The sequence below is a fragment of the Lissotriton vulgaris genome, chromosome 3_1, assembly GCF_964263255.1.
Source record: "Lissotriton vulgaris chromosome 3_1, aLisVul1.2, whole genome shotgun sequence".
NCBI classification, from domain to species: Eukaryota; Metazoa; Chordata; class Amphibia; order Caudata; family Salamandridae; genus Lissotriton; species Lissotriton vulgaris.
In genome coordinates, this window is record NC_141689.1 from 1,061,720,765 (window position 1) to 1,061,740,901 (window position 20,137).

Here is a 20,137-nt window from a genome sequence, read left to right on the forward strand (position 1 = left end):
TTGTGTAGGCAATACACAAAAGCATACCTCACAACGTGTAACAAAAAAAACATCTCCATAGCATACTTCACGACCGCCCATGCTCGTCTAGAGCTTTACAGGGTTATGGATAAACTCCAAGACCACTGCTTGTATCACAATACCGACTCTGTGATTTTTCTGAGTAAACCAGGAGATGAAAACCCTCCTCTTGGGGATTATCTGGGTAATTTGACCAGCGAGCTCGATAAGGATGAGCATATAATAGAATAAACCCCCTCCGGACCTAAGACATACTCCTACCGCACAAACAAGAACAAAGTGTATATGAAGGTCAAAGGCATAACCCTAAATGTCAGCAACACCCTAAAAATCAATTTTGGCAGTCTAAAGAATCTGGTGCATGAATACGCGGCACCAGCCGATTGTGAAAATGCTAAAACCATAGCTGTGAACCAGCCGTGCATAGTCAGATCCAAAAAGAAGTGGGAAATTACAGCACAGCGCTTATATAAAACCTTACGCGTTGTTTTTGACAATAGGGTCCTGACCACTGACTATAAAACACTGCTGTATGGTTAATAGCCCCATTAGAGAGACAAACCCCACATCATGGACTCCAGATTACAGCATCCATTCTCCTGCGTGCTAGCAGGACCCTCAAACTGCAGTAAGAGCTATTTTATGAAAAAGCTCTTAGAAAGCGCTGCCACTGTCTTATCCCAGACCCCTAATAACATTGTGTGGCTTTATTCATGCAGGCAGCCTCTTTATACAGTCCTGGCCCGTAGTTTCCCCCATATCAGATTTATAGAAGGTATACCAGATAATCTCAACGATGATGAGTTACTGTCACTGTCCCATGTAAACATGATAATTATCGATGACCTTATGCATGAAGGGGGCGATCATCCGGAGTTAGAGAGAGCTTTTACTCAATATTCATATCATCGCAATCTAAGCATATGCTATATTGTGCAGAACTTGTTTTACAAGGGTAAGAACAGCAGATCTATAGCTTTCAATGCTTCATACCTTGTTTTATTCAAAAATCCCGGTGACAAACAACAAATATCCGTCATAGCTAAACAAATGTACCCAGGAAAAACCCAATTCTTCATGGAAGCCTTTAACGACGCTACAGCAAAACCCCATGGTTACCTACTGGTCGACTTAAAAAATGAAACTCTAGAAAACTATAGACTGAGGGCTGATATTTTTCCCCCGAGCTATCAGTCGTTTACACCCCAAATACTAATCCCTGGTCCTATAAAAAGCAGCTTTGAGGACTTTTAGAGACATTACAGCCAGACCCTTATAATACAAGGTGTTGACCATGTCGGCCCGTCTACGACGTAATTTAGCTTTCCTGAAAATGCTTGTTACAGCCAGTCCCCAACACAGAAAGGCCATCCTGTATGCTGCTTCTGGCGACTTAGTGGCTGCCAATGCAGAAATAGCCTAAACACCCGAAAAGGCAAAATCCCTATATCAACGAGTCAGTTACAGGTGCTGAAGAAGAAGAGGGATCTTAACAAGAAGCTCAGTAATAAAAGGTCCTCACTCATTACCAAGAAGAAACTGGTGAAACAGTCTGGGGGTCTTTATGCGCTTTGCTGGGTATAGCTATACCTGTAATTACAAGCCTCCTCTCGGGACGGTGAAGGAGCATGCCACAAACATGTATTTAGTTCCTAAACAGCAAATGGACCAGCTGGGCTCTTCCGCGGCCAACGCCTGGGATATACGCAGAAATGAGACTCTACGACTGTATGCTGAAATTAAAGACATTTTGAACCATACTGATATAAACCCCTAAGACAAGGCTAACCTTTACACCAGCACCGTTAAAAACTTTTTAAGTGGAATACCGAGAAAAACAATCTGTCTCTATATACCCCGGACTCTGAACAACCAGCAGCCCCTTCGAATGTCCCTCAACCCCTGCAAACACCGCCGGACCTTGCCCCACTCTCAGATGCCTTTGTTGACGACCTCTTAAAAAATATAAGTCAAAGGCATAGAGGGGTCACGCAAAGGTTGATGAGTAAACTGTCTGCTTCTAAAGAACTATCATCCTGGAATGAGCGAGGAGAATTTCTCTACAAGGGACAGTCGGTTGTCGGGTCGCACATGTACGATCTAGTCAAAGGTCTCACACACCCCAAAATCCTAACGCCTCAAAATGCACCTCGCAGCTGGGATCAGTTCTGCGAGCCGCTGCTGAACTCAACATCCCTTCCACGCTCATGGGTAATAACGATCACAGGCGTCTGCTTGAAAATCTAAAGACCCCCCTCCTGCCATCGCCTGCAGGCTCTGACGCTCCACTGTTATCCCCCTCTTGGAGTACCCCTCTGACGCCATCTGTACGGCAAAAAAGACTGTTGTCCAAAGCCCTTACATGGATTCATCCTTAATGTTTTTAAAATAAAGAAATGTACCTATTATGTGTATAAGTGTGCCTGATTTTTCTTCATATATTTCTTCAACCACGTTTGTCAATGTAATGCGCAACCTACATCCATGTTTGTAATAAACACTTTTATAATTTTTCAACCCATCTCACGCATCTTTTTAAAACATTTTTTAATTATGGTGCATGTATAAGCAATAAAATACAGAGTCTGAATGCCTGTTTTTAAAAACAATGTCTTTATTTTAAACGTACATCATTAAACACATACACGTTATAAGCCCTTACAATTTTGACAAGCTACATATTCTGTTTTCACAGGCCTGACCGATGCCCTTGTGTTTTCTTTTACGTATTTCACAGCTATACTGTCGTAGTTAACAAGGTCCCTCGAATATATAAATTTAAGAAATTTCTAAACGAAACACCCTCTTACATTTTACTGATAAAATAAATACAGTGTTCCGCGCATGTCATGGCTACAGAATCCTGTACCGCACATTATTATACACCACTCGCTCTGCAACTTTTTTCACAAACTTGAATATGGGTTGGGTATATAGACGGTGTTCAGAGAACTCTGCTGTACTGTCAAAAACTGTAACCTTATCATTATCTATAAACACGGCCGCCCAGTGTGTTCCACCCTTGTAATGCGGATCGGTGTTAAAGACTAGGGTGCGTGGTCTTTCAGACCCTACTTCAGCGGTAGCCCATCACTAGGGAAAACACCTAAAAAGGATTTCCTAGTGTATTTATGCCTGCTTATGAAGTCACGTATCTGCCCAGTGTCCATTTCACAAATGTTTTAAAGATAGTCAAACAAAATCTGTCTGGCGTGGTTGATCTGAATGACACTGTGGAATATCGAGAATATGACCATGTTCACATTCGTAGGCAGCAGATTACTGAATCGTATTTCAGCTTTTAGATTTCCATTTTTGACCAGGTTGTAGTGATCCCCGTCTGCCATGTCGGGTGTAAGGTCGAATGCGATCAACGTGTATCTGGCCCCATAGCCTTCTCGTGACACGGCTACACCGCAGTCCCTTAGGTGCTTCCCAGTTATCAAAACCAGCCCCTGATATTCCCGGGTGTAGTTGGAGGTTATAAAACTGGGGGTGTAGGGTTTTGCAGGATTCACATTGCCCTCCTGAACCAATGCAGCATAGTTGATGCCGTAGTGTTTAAAATTGAAGGGGTCTGAGACATAGGTTCCGCTAAAAGCTGTATTGTCCACAAAACGGATGATGATGAGTTTAGGTAGTTGCCCCAGAAATAAATTCTGCTGTTGTGTTAAGTGGGTACCTGCGGGGATACTGAATACTTTCAGAGCTACTCTTTTCACAGCGTACTTGGCGTTTGATATTTGTAAAGCTTCGGCGTTCGCTAACCAGACGTTCGGGGACACTTTCACTCTCTTTACAAACAGACTCACAGACAGTATGTCCAGTTTGTACTGTTCCCCATCCCCGCTGATGAGGCAGAATGAGTCCTTGTTATGAGTGAGTTTGATTTTAAGATCAATTCCGTTGATGAGCAGTTTATCTTGGAAGAAGAGGTCTGAATGTATGCATCCCAGGAGGTCAAAGTTGCGACTGCCTGCTGCCCTGCTCTTTTTACAAAACCCTTATTGGCACCGTCCAAAGCCGTGACTTCAAACTGGGCGTATGTATCCCTGTAGAAGAGACCCGTTGAAAGCTGTGTTTCAAGGGCATCGCTGCTGTAATTTAGAATACTCTCAAGGTAGGCTCTGTAGGCGTACATGTTGTCGTTCTGTGTGATGAGCTGATCACCCAGGGTGATGTCCACCTGATTAAACATTGTAGCTATGGGATAAGCGTTCGTCGCCACTTTAACGTCTGCTGCTATGGTGGACCCATCCGCTTTCATGATTTTACACACAAGATGCAGCAATGTGTTGTTGAGATTAAAATACATATCCGTGGACCCTGCAGCTAAAGGCAATACCTCCATGAAGAAGCTGTTTTCGATGCTTGTCTACTTTGGTTTTAGAGTGAACAAGTCTAACTCAGATTTGGCGCACTCACCAGATGCGCAATGTACGCAGGCCATGGTTTAGTTTACAATGCTTTAAAAAATATTTTCTTTATTTACTGTTAAATTTCTCCGGCCAGCCCCTCCATTTGGTTGTTAACCTCTCTACCTTTCCTTTTCAGAACTTTTTCGACCCTATACACGCGGTTCGGGTCATCAGGTACCAGTTGTAACTCTTACTTGTAAAAGATCCCCGACACCGCTTCCCCTGCGTAGTCCTTTTACCTGTAGACATACAGCCCTTCTTTAAGCTCCACACTTTCCACTATAAATATTTAGTCGCTAAAAGTCTGATGGTAGCCCTTTGTGAAGATACCTTTCAATTCTGAACACCGTGGTGGTTTAATAATTTCTAAAATGCCTTGTTTATTTTTTTTTTACTGGGGTCTGTTTGTAGTTTTTGTGGAATTCGGCCCTTCTCGAAGATGTCTTTAAAAGCGGCCGTGACGCTCGTCCCACTTTTATCACGTAACGCTTCTGCGTAGGCATACTTGGACAACAGGTCCATAACGGTTAATATATAATGTGCGCCGTTGTTATGTGTTGCTATATCTTGAAGGCTTATGATATCAGTCTGCCATTGATAATCTATTTGTGCATTAACGTTTGTAGGGCGTCTCTTAAAACGTCTTCTGGAGGGTTTATAGAGTGAATACGCCTCTTCTCCTGAGAGCCATGTCTTGACCAGGGCTCTGGTTACAGGTTCATTTTTCAGCTACAGCCCTTCCATACAGAGCTTCGGCGCTTCCCAAACTACCAAATTCCCCCTTTATGGTAATACAATGTTCTTAGCCGAGCCCCATGCATGTTATCATCCGCTACACCACAGGCAATGAATGACAAGTGTTCTACGTAAGGCCATTTTATTAAAAATAAAGAATCTTAACAAAACATAAACAGAAGGAACTTTACATTTTCACAGTAAACGTCGTAAGGACAGATTAAACCATAGTCACCTCTAGGTGTAACATTCTACTACTTGGTTCTAAATACACGCTATCATGTCACGTTAAGTAAGACATTATTTATTTAAAATAGTCTTCGGGGGCCCAGAGACCCTATTCTTCTATTTTTTAGATACAGCTTACACATCCGTCTTACTACAAGTCTTTCTATCATCTTTCTATCATTAGCCGTGCACCCCCCCGCATACACAACAGTTTTAAGCCCGGATGATGGGCGTGTTGGACTTCCTCGAGTGTCGCTGTCAAGATCTTCAGCATATCAGGGTGAACATATTTCTTTTCAGCGGACAACCCGTAAACTACCCTTAACAGTTTATACACCTTGATCGGGTCTAACAAACTACATATATTACGGATTACCCGGTCTCTGTATGCAACGAGCACTCATGCACCTCCTGCTGAGGATCATTCATCTGATGCCCGTAAAAAAGACCGTAATAGTCATGTTTGGCACAAGCTTGTACCACAGCAACTGCGTAACCTTTAACAGCCTTCATATCATCATAGGATACTGCTTGAATTTCTTGTACATCCACGTCACTCTTAGAGACATAGTCACTCTTCACAGGAACATCAGCACTTTAACTTGTGGAACTTTCAGTCTGTTAGGCACAACATAGACAGTAAAAAGTTACGCTGTCCGCTTTTGTAGGAGGCTCCACGACCTGAGTTCTTTTTGGGGTTGCTCCCTAGGAGTAAAAGAAGAAAGATTGACAGGCCGTTATTTTAGTTGGAGAAATAAAATAGACCAGTATGTAACAGCCGTGTCATAAAATTTTCTTACTAACATCAGCATTTTCACCGCTCTCTTCGGTGGCTCTGAAATCTTGGGAGTCGCTAATGTCCTGCGAAGACCAATCATCTTTGACGCTTGTACCCGACCGTTGCACAATGCCCTTCTCAGGAGCCGCTTCCTCCTGAAAGCCCAGGTCTTCATAGACGGGGGAGTCAGGTTGAACTATCGTACCTTCCAAACCGTCCAGCTCCACAAAACGGAATCCTTCATATGCACTGTCATTACACGTTGCCTCACTCATATACGCAATCCTTGAAACTGTGAGCTTCCATACGCCGAAACCAGTCATCGCCAAAACCAGTAACGTCGAGGCCATACCCCTAGGTGTTTCTTGTTGAGCATTCTCATCCATCACCAGGGGTGTTAAGCTGCGGTAATATCTATCGACAGTGGTCTGGGAGCCACCCCACATTGGGCTTTTTATGACCGGGTTGTATTTTGTTGCTGTACAATCCTCTTAAGGATGCCTTATATGTATTCTAAACAGATCCTAAAAAGAGGTGTGCCCCTCGACTCACAACAATGTCATACACGCGTCTTAGGGCTATGGTTCGCCGATGTCTCCAAAAGAAGCACCGCCCTATGCAAGCCCCTTGGGGCCAGATAGCATCTACAGCCATCCTGGGGGGCTTGAGGCCTGTCACTTTTAAGGACACGCAGCTGGCACTTTTAAGGACACACAAACATGTCACTTTGCAGCCACACATGTCACTTTTAAGGACACACTATAGGGGCGGGGGCCTGCGAGGGGACCTGTCACTTTTAAGGACACGAATGGTGATTAATGGTATCTGTTCTTACTACTCAAATCGTTCCAAAGAAGTCGGAGATTGCGTTAAACCTAAGCTAATATTTTATCACTGTTCCCCTACATTGCCTTCTTCTTAAGGCCTGTTTTTCCAATATGCTTCTATAAAGGTAAATTCCTAATGTATAAATTTAAGGCCATTCACCATGTACATATAGATCCCTAATACTGCTTTTATTTATAGCACCTTGTCTTTAATTACAAGACACTTGAATTATTCTTTTCCAGAAGAGCTCCCATTTTCCTCCTCCTCTCCTTCGTTTATGCTCCAGGTCACTTGCCCATGAGCCATGGAAGGTAGTAGGTGTTCCTCTTGGCGGAGTAACAGGAATTCTGCCATTCTTCACCATACTCCTACTTCTGGTCTGTCTCTTTGGCATCTTAAGTCTCCTCAGTGGTCCACTCTTCTCTGAAAATCGGATTCCTCCCTCTTATCGTGGGTTTGTCATTTGTGCACCATGCCTAGACTCCTACAGTTCTTTTGTTGTCCATGAAGTGGGTGTTCCAGCTTCCTTGTTCCAGCTTCCTCGCAGTCATGAGTTATGAACTCTTTCCAGGTCTCAGCATGCTTCCTCTCCTGTGTGCCTACCGGTTTTTCTTTAGTTTTTGCTTTTAAAACCCACAATTCTTCCCTTTTCCTGGTTTTAATCTGTGTTTCTTCCTGTTCCTGTTCTTCCCTGTCTATTATACCTTTCTCCAGTCTTTCATCTGTAATTAAATGTTGTATTTCTTTTCCTTGATCTGCCTTCAGATCCCCCAGACTCATGTGCCTGCTTCTGGATGAAGATAACTAACGTATAGGCCATGATGACCACCCTCCATTTAATCTCTTTAAGATACTTCTGGTGATTTTAACATGCTTTTTCTTTTTCTTTTTTCCTCTCCACTTTTTCACAGATGCTTTCCATTTTTACCACTTCTCTCTTTCTGTCAATAAACCAGGGTTGAATTTGGTACAGGCCTTCATGCTCTTAGGAACAAAAATGGAGATACACCACTGACAGTGTTAGATGTAGTGCGGTATACTCATTTTATTTTGTGAAAGGCTTACTTATCAGAATACTATTCAACTGTGCTACACTGCATGCATTCTTTATCCATTCTATTTATTCTTTCAACCAACCCATTTGCTCTCGGACAGCAAAGACTGACCTGAGATTTTTTTTTACATTTCTTGACGGAAGCCTTTCATGCACTCTGAGGTTAGCTATCCACCGTTATCTGTGATTAGAATCTCAGAAATACCTTATTAACCCTAAGGGTGGCACTATTTACCATCCTGGTAACCACTCATCTCGTATGAATGTATGACGTTACAACACAAACCTTTACAACGCATTTTTTACAATGCAACATCCATTACAACGCATTCCATTACAACGCATGCCATTACAGTAAATTTTTAAAAACTACCTTTACAACGCACTCCATTACAACGCATACTACCTTTACAACGCATACCATTACAACGCATACCATTACATTGCATGTATGGTAAGCATTGGATAGTGTAGGGGTAAAAATTACTATTCTAACTCCAGGGGGTGCAACAGTAGGGTAAGTGTTGGATAGTGTAGGGGTAAAAATTACTATTCTAACTCCAGGGGGTGTAACAGTAGGGTAAGTGTTGGATAGTGTAGGGGTAAAAATTACAATTCTAACTTCAGGGGGGATAACAGTAGGGTAAGTGCTGGATAGTGTAAGGGTACTATGCGTTGTGATGGTATGCGTTGTAATAGTATGCCTTGTAATGACTGCGTTGTAATAACATGCGTTGTAGTGGTATGCATTGTAGTGTCATGCGTTGTAATGGTTGAATTGTAATGGCATGCATTGTAATGGATGTTGCATTGTAAAAGTTTTGTTGTAATGATAGTGCGCTGTAAAAGTTGCGTTGTAAAGGTTGTTTCCCATCTCGTATGGTAGTCTATTAGAACAATGTCGAATTTCCTCTTTGCTCCTAGACAAACATACTGTTCCAAAGATGTCAAGAGATAGCATACTCCAAGGATTATCTAACAGTCTAACAGGTATAATGGAGGCAGAAAGGGTGTGCACACCACTCTGACCGTATCCCAGGCTGCACAATAAATGCACAATCTGAATTTCTGTTCTATAAGCGAATCCATTCTTCATCACAATACTGTGACCTAACTTTATTCTTAGTTTAATTCCCCTCTGTGTGTCCTCCATGAGTAGGATCAGTAATATTGTTCATTGAAGTTGTCGGCACTACCTTCTGCCCATGGAGCAGCTCCTCACTGTCTAAGCTGAACTCATCCCTTACCTGCCAGTACCACATGAATATTCACTGACACGTTATCTTTACCAGGCCGGCAATTTTTTAATCCATTCTTTAACAGTCTTTGAATTCATATTTGCCTCATCTCTGGCTTCCCCTGTACACTCAAAAATATCTTTGACTACCACAGCCAGGAGCACATCATTGATAGACTTGTCCACTGTCACTGGTAATTACAGGCATGCATGACAGGCAGCCTGTGGCAAGGTTACTTAGCCTATGCAACTGTTCAATGCACAAATTACAACCACCAAGTCACACACTGGGTGGTTTGTTCAGCACCTTTCATGATGAAAGCAAATACTAACTCTTTGTATTCTGCACATACAACAAAATGTAAAAACCGCAGATACAATTTAAAATTTTACATAGCCCCGAAACACACCAATGCTCCAGGTTCAGGCTATCGATTCTCCATGAAGTGGGAACCGTGAATATTTCCTGTTTGACCTTAGAGAGTGCCACGTGGCAGCTATCGGACCACAACATGCACAATGTTTCTAAGAACAGCCCAAAAAAGTTCCCCAAAGTTTATAAAACCTTTTTAAAAATTTGAATACTCAGGTAAGCCTAGAAAGATTTTGAGCTTATCTTTATCTACAGGAGAAGGAGCTTTCCCAAAAGCTTCAACCAAGTCAATTTTGGGTCTTATGCCATCCTTGAATAAAGAATGGCATAAATAAAACACTGAACACATATCAATCTGGCATTAAATCCTCCTCGACGCAAGACCAGCCTCCCTATGCTTTGACTAAAGTAATGTAATGTTGGTCAAAGTCATCCCTATAAACCGGGATGTCATCCCTAGAAAAAACACATTCAGGAGACTTTCTAGAATCTTCGGCATAATCTGTTGCAATACTGCTGCAGCTAGGCCAACACGAACAGCATTCAACAGAACCTAAATACTTCTAAAGGAGTTGTCAGATACCATTCTGGTGGCACCAGGGGCTTAGTTGGCTACAGTTGCAGGGGCTGGAGTCATTTGCCTCTATTATTCCGAAGTTGGATCTACTATGGCTCTAAGAAATGGGCCAAGTAGTACAACCAGTTCCCCACTTGACTCTCAGCAGGCTTGATAGTGATCATCCACAGGCTCCTCAGGCAGTTTAGTGTAGAAGTACAGCAGGCTCAAAATTGAAAAATGCACCTAGCAGATCAATAATGTGATTGCTTAGTCCAGTTCTTCTCTTAAGTAAATAAAAGTACTTTGTTCTGTTTAAGGCACAATACCACACACAACCCAAGAAGGTATCAGATACCCTATGTACAGGTGCAAGTCCAATAGGCTTCAAATTTGGTCATTGTTCACAATTTACCATTCCCCATTCTGACAATCTTTGGTCTAGTAGCATAGTAGCTAGTACATGTAGTCTCTCTCTAGCTGGAAGAACCAAATAGTGTCTGGCTGAGGAGGATCTTCTGCTTAAAGTCTGGCTCACTGGAGTTCTGCTGAGAAGAACTGCTCCAGTCAAGCAGGTACAGGCAGCTTGGCACAATCCTGAAGACATCTGCGGGAGTGACTGGATTCTGATGGTGACCCTGTTCTGTGCTCTTGGTGGACAGTGACAGATGGGCCTGACAGACACAGAGGTCCTGGTTACTCCTATCTGATTAAACTCAATATAAGCTGCACAAGGGCTGACTGGGATGTAGTGATGTCACAGTACTCCTCAGGGTGCAGAACTCTGTCAGAGATTTAAAAACATGAATTGCTTAGGGGCACAGATGGCCAAATCAGATCGGCCACAGCAGCCACTCAGTGCTTCGGCACAGTGTCCCTCTAGGCAGCACCATTGCTCTTTAGAGTGGTGAAGTCCATTCAGCATGCTCTGGATCAGTGCAAGGCTAGCTACTCAGGCAGGTCAGCAGGGTACCCAGGCGTGGGCTCCAAGGGTTTGCGGGATTATTCTTGGGTAGCTGTGACAGCTTAGGCCAGGGTCAGTTGGTGCCATGGTCACATCAGCCCTAATTATATACACAAAGCAGGAGCTGCAGGACATCCTCTATCCCTTCTTCAGTCGGTAAGACCGATCTGACACAATTGGGTAAGTGCCATCGTTACGACTATGGTAATAATAGCAGAGACTACTGGGACATGATCCAGAAGTGCTGTGATTTAGCTGAGGAGTTCAATGACTGGCTACCAGGCTATAGTGTACCAGTAACATGAGCTTTGAGTCTCTGATGAAAGGACCACAGCACAAGGGTCTATTGCTCCTGTCCACACCACTTATGTAGGGTCAGTTTTCTCCTTCCCCCTCACTTGGGCAGGACTCCTCAATCTTCCAGGACAAGCAGCACCTCTTCAGATCAGACTCCAGGTGATGTACCATCACCTTTGGGAAGCTGGAAGTCAGGCAGACCTCAGCTCTGTTTGCACAGTAGTCTTCTGGGTACTCTGTGAAGCTCTACCCCTTGGCCCATAAGAACATGGGACCGGACCCACTAGTCGGTTAACACGTACTCTTATACACGAATGGCAGAGGATGTGGATTCTCTGTCTGCCCTTTCAAAACCAATTTGGGACAGATCTCTTTTCATTTGTCCTTGTCTGGGTGTCTACCAGGCTCCAGAGAGGCAAAAGACTGATGTTCCAAAAGTGCCCTTCACACTCTCACTACAGGACTTACAGTCAAAACCCCTGCCGCTAACATATGCCAAATGGCAGTCTCAGGGAGACTAATTAGCAGCCCTCTGTATTGGAAAATACCTAATTGTAAGTGAGGGGAGAACACTGTGTCCTACCAAAGGAAAATCAGAGCAAATTGCCATGGTCACAGTACCTGTAATACCCTTATGCCTGATAGGCATGACAGTGAGATTTTCTCTCAATGTCTTCTTCCTTGTATAACTGGGTCACAAGTCCTGCTGGCTCACTGGGCACAACAAGAACTGTCTATAAGGGAAGCAGAGAGAAGGAGCTGGAAGAGGACAGGGTAAAGGGGAAACAGCTATCACTGTATTATAATAAAGGGCTTTAGACCAGCTCTCTTCATCCAGTGGTCTGTTCAACTGTCACTTACATCTTGCTTCTGCCCACCATGGCAAACAGCATGGGGCAGTGGATCACTCCATTTCAGCAATGTAGTTCTCTTGCACTGTGACTTGATTACATGTGTGCATTTGCCTAAAAAGAAGTGTACTTCAATGCCAGGGCTGTTTGGTTGACACACTACATTGCCAGTGCATTTTTGTTTCCATTTGTTATCATTTTTAAACTTTCTTTAACCAATAGTAACTTTTGTTTACCTCAATAAGAATGCTATTTTCCTGTGATATGCAATAGAAGTCAAAAGTATTTCTAAACTGCCTGAGATCCGGGAAACAATATGGCACATTCTTTCATACGCTGTGGAATTGCCTCGACATTCAAGTATATTGGGGAAACCTTCTAGATGAGCTAGCCAAGATCCTTTCAGCACCCCTCCAGGCAGACCCTAAATACATCTTCCTTGGCAATCCTACAGAGGTAGATCTCCCAAGAGCCCAGCTTCTCTTCTACAACTTAAGTTTGGTCGTCCCAAAGAGGAATCTGGCCAAACACTGGGGAGCACCAGAGCCTCCATGCCACAGGAAGGGAGAATGGGAATGGACCTCTACATGGCAGCAGAGAAAGATACATATATGATTAGAGGTTCCCCAAATACGTTTGCTAAGATCTGGGGTCTTTGGTGAAAATACCATGGAATGGATATAGTTGATGGGGATAATGTGCACTCAATGGAGTGAGTATAGTCTTAACTATGTAATCCTATGCATGGCTACACATGTTTTACTGTTGTTAGAATAACAATAATTTTTGTGCACTGCACCGTACTGCTTTGTGTGCTTATGGATTATTACTGACACACTGTAACTGTTTGTTATGGTTTCAAAAATAAAATATTTATTTTCTAAAAAGTGTTTAAGTCAAGGAGGGCGGAATATTTCATTCCACCCATGGAAATGGTGGAATTTGGCAATTGGAATTCCAGCCAAATTCCTCAGTGAGGAGGAGGCAGTGAGGGCAATCAATCTTTAAAAAGTTCAACGTGGTGAACTTTTTTCCTACAAGGCTCCAAAAATGTGTGTGAGATTTGGAGTTCCCTAGCACCATTTTCTGATGCCTACGGTCGTAAGCTGTTGCAGTAGGAGGGTTGCTTCTCAAGTGCATTTGCAGTGCTCAAGTAGATTTTCTACTCTAGCAGCATCAGAATCAACTCACTCTACAGTTTGTTCTGATTTTCAGCACTGCTTGCACTAGTGGCGCTAAATTGGCATGTATAATTCCATTCATTGGCGGAACACCATAGGTTCTCGCAGAGTTTTTATGTAACCCAACAGAATTCCGCAGAGTGAAACTCCACAAGTACTGCCCACCCCTAGTTTTAAGTATGCTTGTGTTGAGAAGCACCCATATTATTCTATTAAATAACATGTAATGGTAATTTTTTTTTACTTTAAAGTTTTAATTTTAAGCATGTGGCTGTCATGATTAAGAAGTAGCATGTGTTTTCCTTTTTTTAATTAAGCAGTGCCAGTATGCAAAAGCAAGACCTATTGGCTTTGCCAATGATTTTTTAGCTAATAGTTTTGGAAGAGGGTTCTCTTCTAGTCACCTAAAATGTCTGAGGATAAATCCCTAAATGATGCAACTCACATGTTACTGCTTGTAAACCATCAGAGCTGCTTTACAACTCCTTTAGTTTAACATTCTTACTTCATAAACAAACCATAAGCATTGGCAGATGCTTTTTGATGCCTCTTATAAATCATACATTTTAAACATTCTGCATCCATGCCTTTCTCCAAAATATTGGTTAACTAATATTGCCTAAGTCAATAGTTGTGTTTGTTGTATAGTGAAAAGGTTTTCTAATGCTTGACTGCAAATGAAAGATACATTATGTCCAGGACAGCACCAGTGAATTGTCCTCACAACCACAACAGAAATAATACAGGCAGAAGCAATGTATGGTTCCCTCAAACACCGAATGGGCAGGCATGGCACAACCCAAGATTCCCACACAAACACTGAAAAGATACAGTACAGACAGGAGAAATGTAAGCTTCTAAAGCAGAGAGAGATGGTACTGGAGAGAGTGTGTGGCACAAACACACAATTGATACTATGTTGTAGTAGCAATTCAAGCTCCCCTCACAAACAAGTGACACTGAAGGGCAGAAGCACTACACACTTCTCTCACATACACAAAATGGCTCAATGAGGAAGCTAAATTTGTGTGACGTGTTAAGACAACCCTGGGATGCCTTGTAAAATTGATTAACACTGGTTAGTATTTGATCAAGGCATTCTATTTGATGTGGGATAGCAAATTTGATTTGTTTATTATTAAGTTTTATAATAATAATTTCACGTCTGTGACTAACCCTAATCTTATCCATCTTTTTGATTTTGTTGATAATTCTATTGATGGGCATGTTAATACAAATAGGGGATCCATTGTGATGTTAGCTGGTGATTTTAATGGTAAGCTAGGTGGTGAATCCAAAATCTTTAATGAAAGGCTGTTTGAGGAAGCCAGCCTCCAGAAACTAGACCGTTGTGGAAGCTGTCTGTCTCTATACATCTCCAAGTTTGATTAGTGTAATGCTATGGAGCTAAAAGGTTACTCATATCATAACATCCTTACCTATGTTTCTGGTGACTGCCAATCAGTGATTGACTATATATTTGTCTCCAGGCTCCTTGAGACTCGGTTAGTCGATGGAGCAATTGAACTCAGTGTGCACAATGACCATAATCAACTAACAATTGCTGTGGTAATTCCAGTAGGGAAACAGCCTGATTTGAAGGGAGGCTGGAGTGATCTGGATACCAAATACAATGACAGAAGACTAATTTGGAGGAGGGTAAATATGGCTGGGATTCTGCTTAGATTCAGCACAGAGCACCAGATTCTTATTAACAGCAGGTTAACACTTAATTTAGAGGGCCTGCAGTTGGTGTCGGGATATAAAGTTGGGTCAAGTTGTCAGACCTTTAAATGAAATCTGCCAGAGGTCTGGTGGTAGGGTCCCATCTTGGCTAGAGGATAGTTGTAGAAAGGCTGTTGTCCAACTCCACTGGGCTCTCCAGGCTGAACCTAGGGGTCGTGTCTCTATTTCCAGGTCTAGGAAGGAGTATACATCAAGTCTGAAGAAAAGAAAACTAGAATTCCATCGTAATGAATGAATGAATGAGGGATTTGTAGAGCGCTGGACTCACCCCATCAGGGATATGTTCATGCTAGTAGCGGATAGAAGCGAGGAGGCAGTGAGGGCAATCAATCTTTAAAAAGTTATGTTTTTAATAATTTTCTGAAATTAACCAAGTTAGAGCACATACGTAAGGCACTGGGGAGCGAGTTCCAGAGATGCTGGGCTACGTAGGCAAAAGATTTGCCCCCAGTTTAGAGTTTGTTGACCCGAGGCACTACTAACAGGGCCTTCCCACTTGAACGCAGGGATCTACTGGGTCGATAGGAGAAAAGGCTTACAGTCATATACTTGGGCCCGCTATCGTTGATGGTTTTGTGAATCAGATAGCATATTTTAAACTTGATTCAGCCATGGATGGGAAGCCAGTGAAGGCCTTTCAGTGACGGCCTCGGAAAAATTAGTTTACACCTGTAAAATGAAAGATGTCAAACTATTCTGGCATACTGCTAATAATTCCAGACTGTAGAAAGGTGGTCACAGTACACTAGATGTTTATATAAGCCCTGATCAGTCGGTTAGCCGTTTCAGCAAGATTTATACCTCTGGTGAAATAAATAATGCAATTTGTGCACAGTTGCTGCCAGTCTGTCCTCTAGATATCTAATTTTCTTTGAAAGAAGTGATAGAGGCCATTAATATTAGTCCCGAAAAAAAAGTGCATGGGCCTGGCGGGGTCCCAATGGACCTATATATATCCATTTTAAAGCTGGTTAAGTACAGTCTTGGAAAATGCTCATCATAGTATCAGTCTTTAACCCCTTCTGTGCTGCGCAGATTTTCCCCCGGTGCTGAACGTTCCATTGGGTCTATGGAACCATGACGGAACGGTTCCGTCATAAGCACAGGCCACCTTATGCTCATGACGGAACCGTTCCGTCATGAGCATGGAAGGGGTTAAAAGGGGGAAGCCCAATGGTACAAGTGAGGTTCCGTGACGATTTGAACCTGTGTTTTCAGCATTGTCGTAAATACATAATTTTGGTATCAGTGAACCGCAAATGATCCATTTAGCATATCCTGGTGTTTTCGCTATGCTACGAGTAAGAGTACTCCTGTTACAAACACATTTCTGATCTACCCATGGCATCCATCTTAGATTATGGCAGCCATTTTGTGTTTCTTGCCCTCACATAGACAATGGACACGCAATGACCTCTGATTACTTCATTTCGATTAAGGACACGTAGGCTTTAGCCGGAGATTCACCTCTCCAGTGACACGTGCACCTTAGAACAGAACACGCCATGGCTGCATGACTCGGCAGAAGCTGCCTCCTCTGCCTGAGGCCAGTCCTGCTATACTGGTTCTCGTGTTCGTTGGCCTGATCATGATTAGGCGGCCGAAGCTGGTAGCCTTGCCCATTTACGACCCACAAACATCTCTTATCCTACTTTTCTATCTTCTGCACCTGGCTCTGCTCCTTTCCTTCTGGGCCTTTATTAGGGGGAGGTAACGAAATTTACGATGAGGCGTTCCGGGTCTTGAATGAAAAGTTGACATGAGATTATGATGGAAAAGTGGAAACCCCTCGTTCGTAATGTTTTGACATCAGACATTGTCGACGATTCCTGTGCAACGCCAAATATTTATTGTTTAGGACACAAAGGTTTGGGAATGTATTACATGTAAAGAATTTGCCTCAAGCCCAATTTTTAGTATATAAGGAGCAACCCTTTTTTTACAAATCGAACAGGCTCCTAGACACTGCCCGTGTGTAGTTTCTGTGACTTCTGTGTCCCTGCAGTAATAAACCTTTGGTCTTTAACGCCACCATCGAGAAGCCCGTGTTTCTGTTTATTTGTGCACCGAGACAGGTAGAACTCCGGGGTCTTCGGGTGTTATCCCTGACACCTCTGGACGGAACCAAAAAGTCCAGAACTCCAATTGGCGCCCAACGTAGGGCGACGTCATTCGGTACCGGTCCAAAAGCCTGAAGAGTTCGAGAAGCTTCGTGTGAAGATTCCTGAGGGAGGCGCCCCACTTCATCGATCCCGGCATATTGCAAAAGTGGCCCGACGTTCTCTTACACGAGGGTTCCCGTTCAGGACGGCTGCAGTGGTCCGTTGCCTTGACCGTCGCCCTGTCTTGGACCCGAGGTGCAGTCCTTAGTACGGCGAGACGTGACGGGTTTCTCCTTGGTGACGTCTTCAGTGCCTCAGTTAAGTATTAAGTGGTTGCTAGTTGGTTACTTCGTAAGGGTGGTTCCTGTTTGGATAAGATCCTTTTAGTTCTTGGTTTGGTTTGGTTTCGTAAGATTATCACTGGTTGTTCTAGTTACGATAATCTATTGGTTTAGTTTTGGGTATCGATACATTTGTTCGCTTTTGGTAGGCCTAAGTTCTTGGTTCGAGTGCACATTTCTGTTCGTGTTTTTGTTTGTTCTGTGTTCCGGGTTATAAAATGGTAAGTCGGAAAAATTGTATGTTATCGTGTTTTGGTTGCAACAGTGATTCCCGGTTGGAAGACTCATGTCTGGTTCCTCCGATCGGAACTCCTCTATATGATCTATATTGTAAGTTTGGAGTGGGTCCTATATCTTATAATGAGGTATGGGTCCGATATACAGAAAAAGACGGTGTCCTTAGTTGGCCACTGCATGGTAGTTTTGAACCCCAAGTCATTGATAATTTAGAAACGAAATTGTTCAAGAAGAAAGCCCGGCTGGCAATGTTTGATTCTCTTCGTTATTGGCGAAAAGAATCTAAACAGAGAGAAATTAAAAAGTTGAAGAAAGAACAGAAAGAGCAAGAGTTGACTTTAGAGCAGTCTGTCAAGCAGCTGCAAGTCAACGAATCCGAGAAAGCAATGGAGGTGGCCAATAGAGAGCGTAATTTAGCGATAGACAAGTGCTATCCTGCCTTGCCATCGAGTACAGCTAAGATAGTAGAGGACCCCGAAAATGATCCTCTGTTGTCTTACTTGTTACGGTCACCCCCACCGTATGCACAGGGTGATGTTCAATTACCGGTTGCTGGACAACCTGGTATTCCTGCTCCTGCTCCCCAGAATCAAGCTCCTGTACCTCCTGTTGTCAATGTTAATGTTCCTTCGGCACCCCCTCTTCTAGGGTTGCCGACTTCTTTGCCTATACCTGTATCACTTACACCTGCTAGTTCACAAGCTACTTTGCCTGATACTCCTACTGTTTCTGTTCTATCTGTTCCAACTGCTACCGTGTTTTCTGCTTCTGCCAGTATTATGACTCCACTTTCTGTTCGTCGGAGAATCACTGATTCTGTCTCGAATATTCTATCTCCCTTCTATAAAAATCTGATTAAGACTCCTACTTCTGACTCTGTACAGAGACGCAGTCAGCTTCCCAGTACTGAAGAACGGGGAATATTAGATTCCACAGCTCTTAGATGGATTTCGAAGAGTAGGAGATATAGTACTAGAGATGTATTAGATACATTTATGCAATGGAAAGAACCAACACAACCATATGTGTTCGACGAAATGTGCTCCCTTTTACGTGAGGAATTAGAAGAAGATGACTCTGAATCAAATTTAGAAGAATTAATTAGTGTTCAGAAAGAGTTTGCTGCTGGTATGATAGTTGGTCAGGATATAAAAGAAGCGATGGAACTGATTTTAAGTTATAGGAATGATCCATCACTTCGTTCACCAAGGGAGTTAGAGAAGAGTAGTACTAAGCAGAATCGCCAATATCCAATGAGGGAGGTTCCTCCAATTTGGCGCGAAGCTGTACAAGCTGACGTACCGAATGGTGTTGTTGCCGCTCCGGCGCAATTCCAGAGAGTGTGGATACACATTCCGTGGAAACGAGCCGAAGTGTTAGCAGTGAAACAGGCCTTGCCAGATCCGCGTAAGAATCCAGCCGGATATTATAAGGAGTTAGCGCAGACAGTTGAAGCTTGTGTGATGAATTTAGCGGACATTGACATGTTATTCGGGAATGTAGTTCCGCAACCAATTTGGGCAAAAATTCGAAAAGAGAATCATCCAGTTGCCCTAGGTGGTGATTGGGCAGCTATAATTGCAGCGGATGGTCAGCAAATAGGTGGTTCCAAACCCGAACCTCTAATTGCTAACCTACCAGGTAGAATAATTGACTTAATGAAGACTCTGATGCCAGCATTGCGCGTTAACTGGGACAAGTTGTCCGCATGCAGGCAAAAGAAAGACGAAAGTGTCTCCGACTTTTTCACAAGGTTCGAAGAGACTTTTGTAGATCACAGTGGTCAGGATATGAGCACAGAAAGAGGACAGAGACTATTCGTTGATAAATTTGTACACAATTTGTTGCCAGAACTTAGTAATAAATTGAAAGATTCCGAAAGTGCTTGGGCTGTCTCTACGACTGCGCAAATTCTTGCAACTGCCCAGTACTATGAAAACAGGGATAAAGAGGAGAAGGAAAAGTCAGAGAAGAAAACGAAAGATTTAAAAACTAAAGTTCTTTTGCAGCAAGCATATCCGCCTCGCACAAATCAGACTAATACACAGCAAGGGTCATATCAAAGGACAGATTATGGTTCTCAGAGACCGCAATACCAGTGGAATCAATGTGCGTATTGTAAGAAAGAAGGTCATTATAAGAATGAGTGTCCAGTCTTAGCACAGAATAACGCTGCAGCTGCTCAGAGAG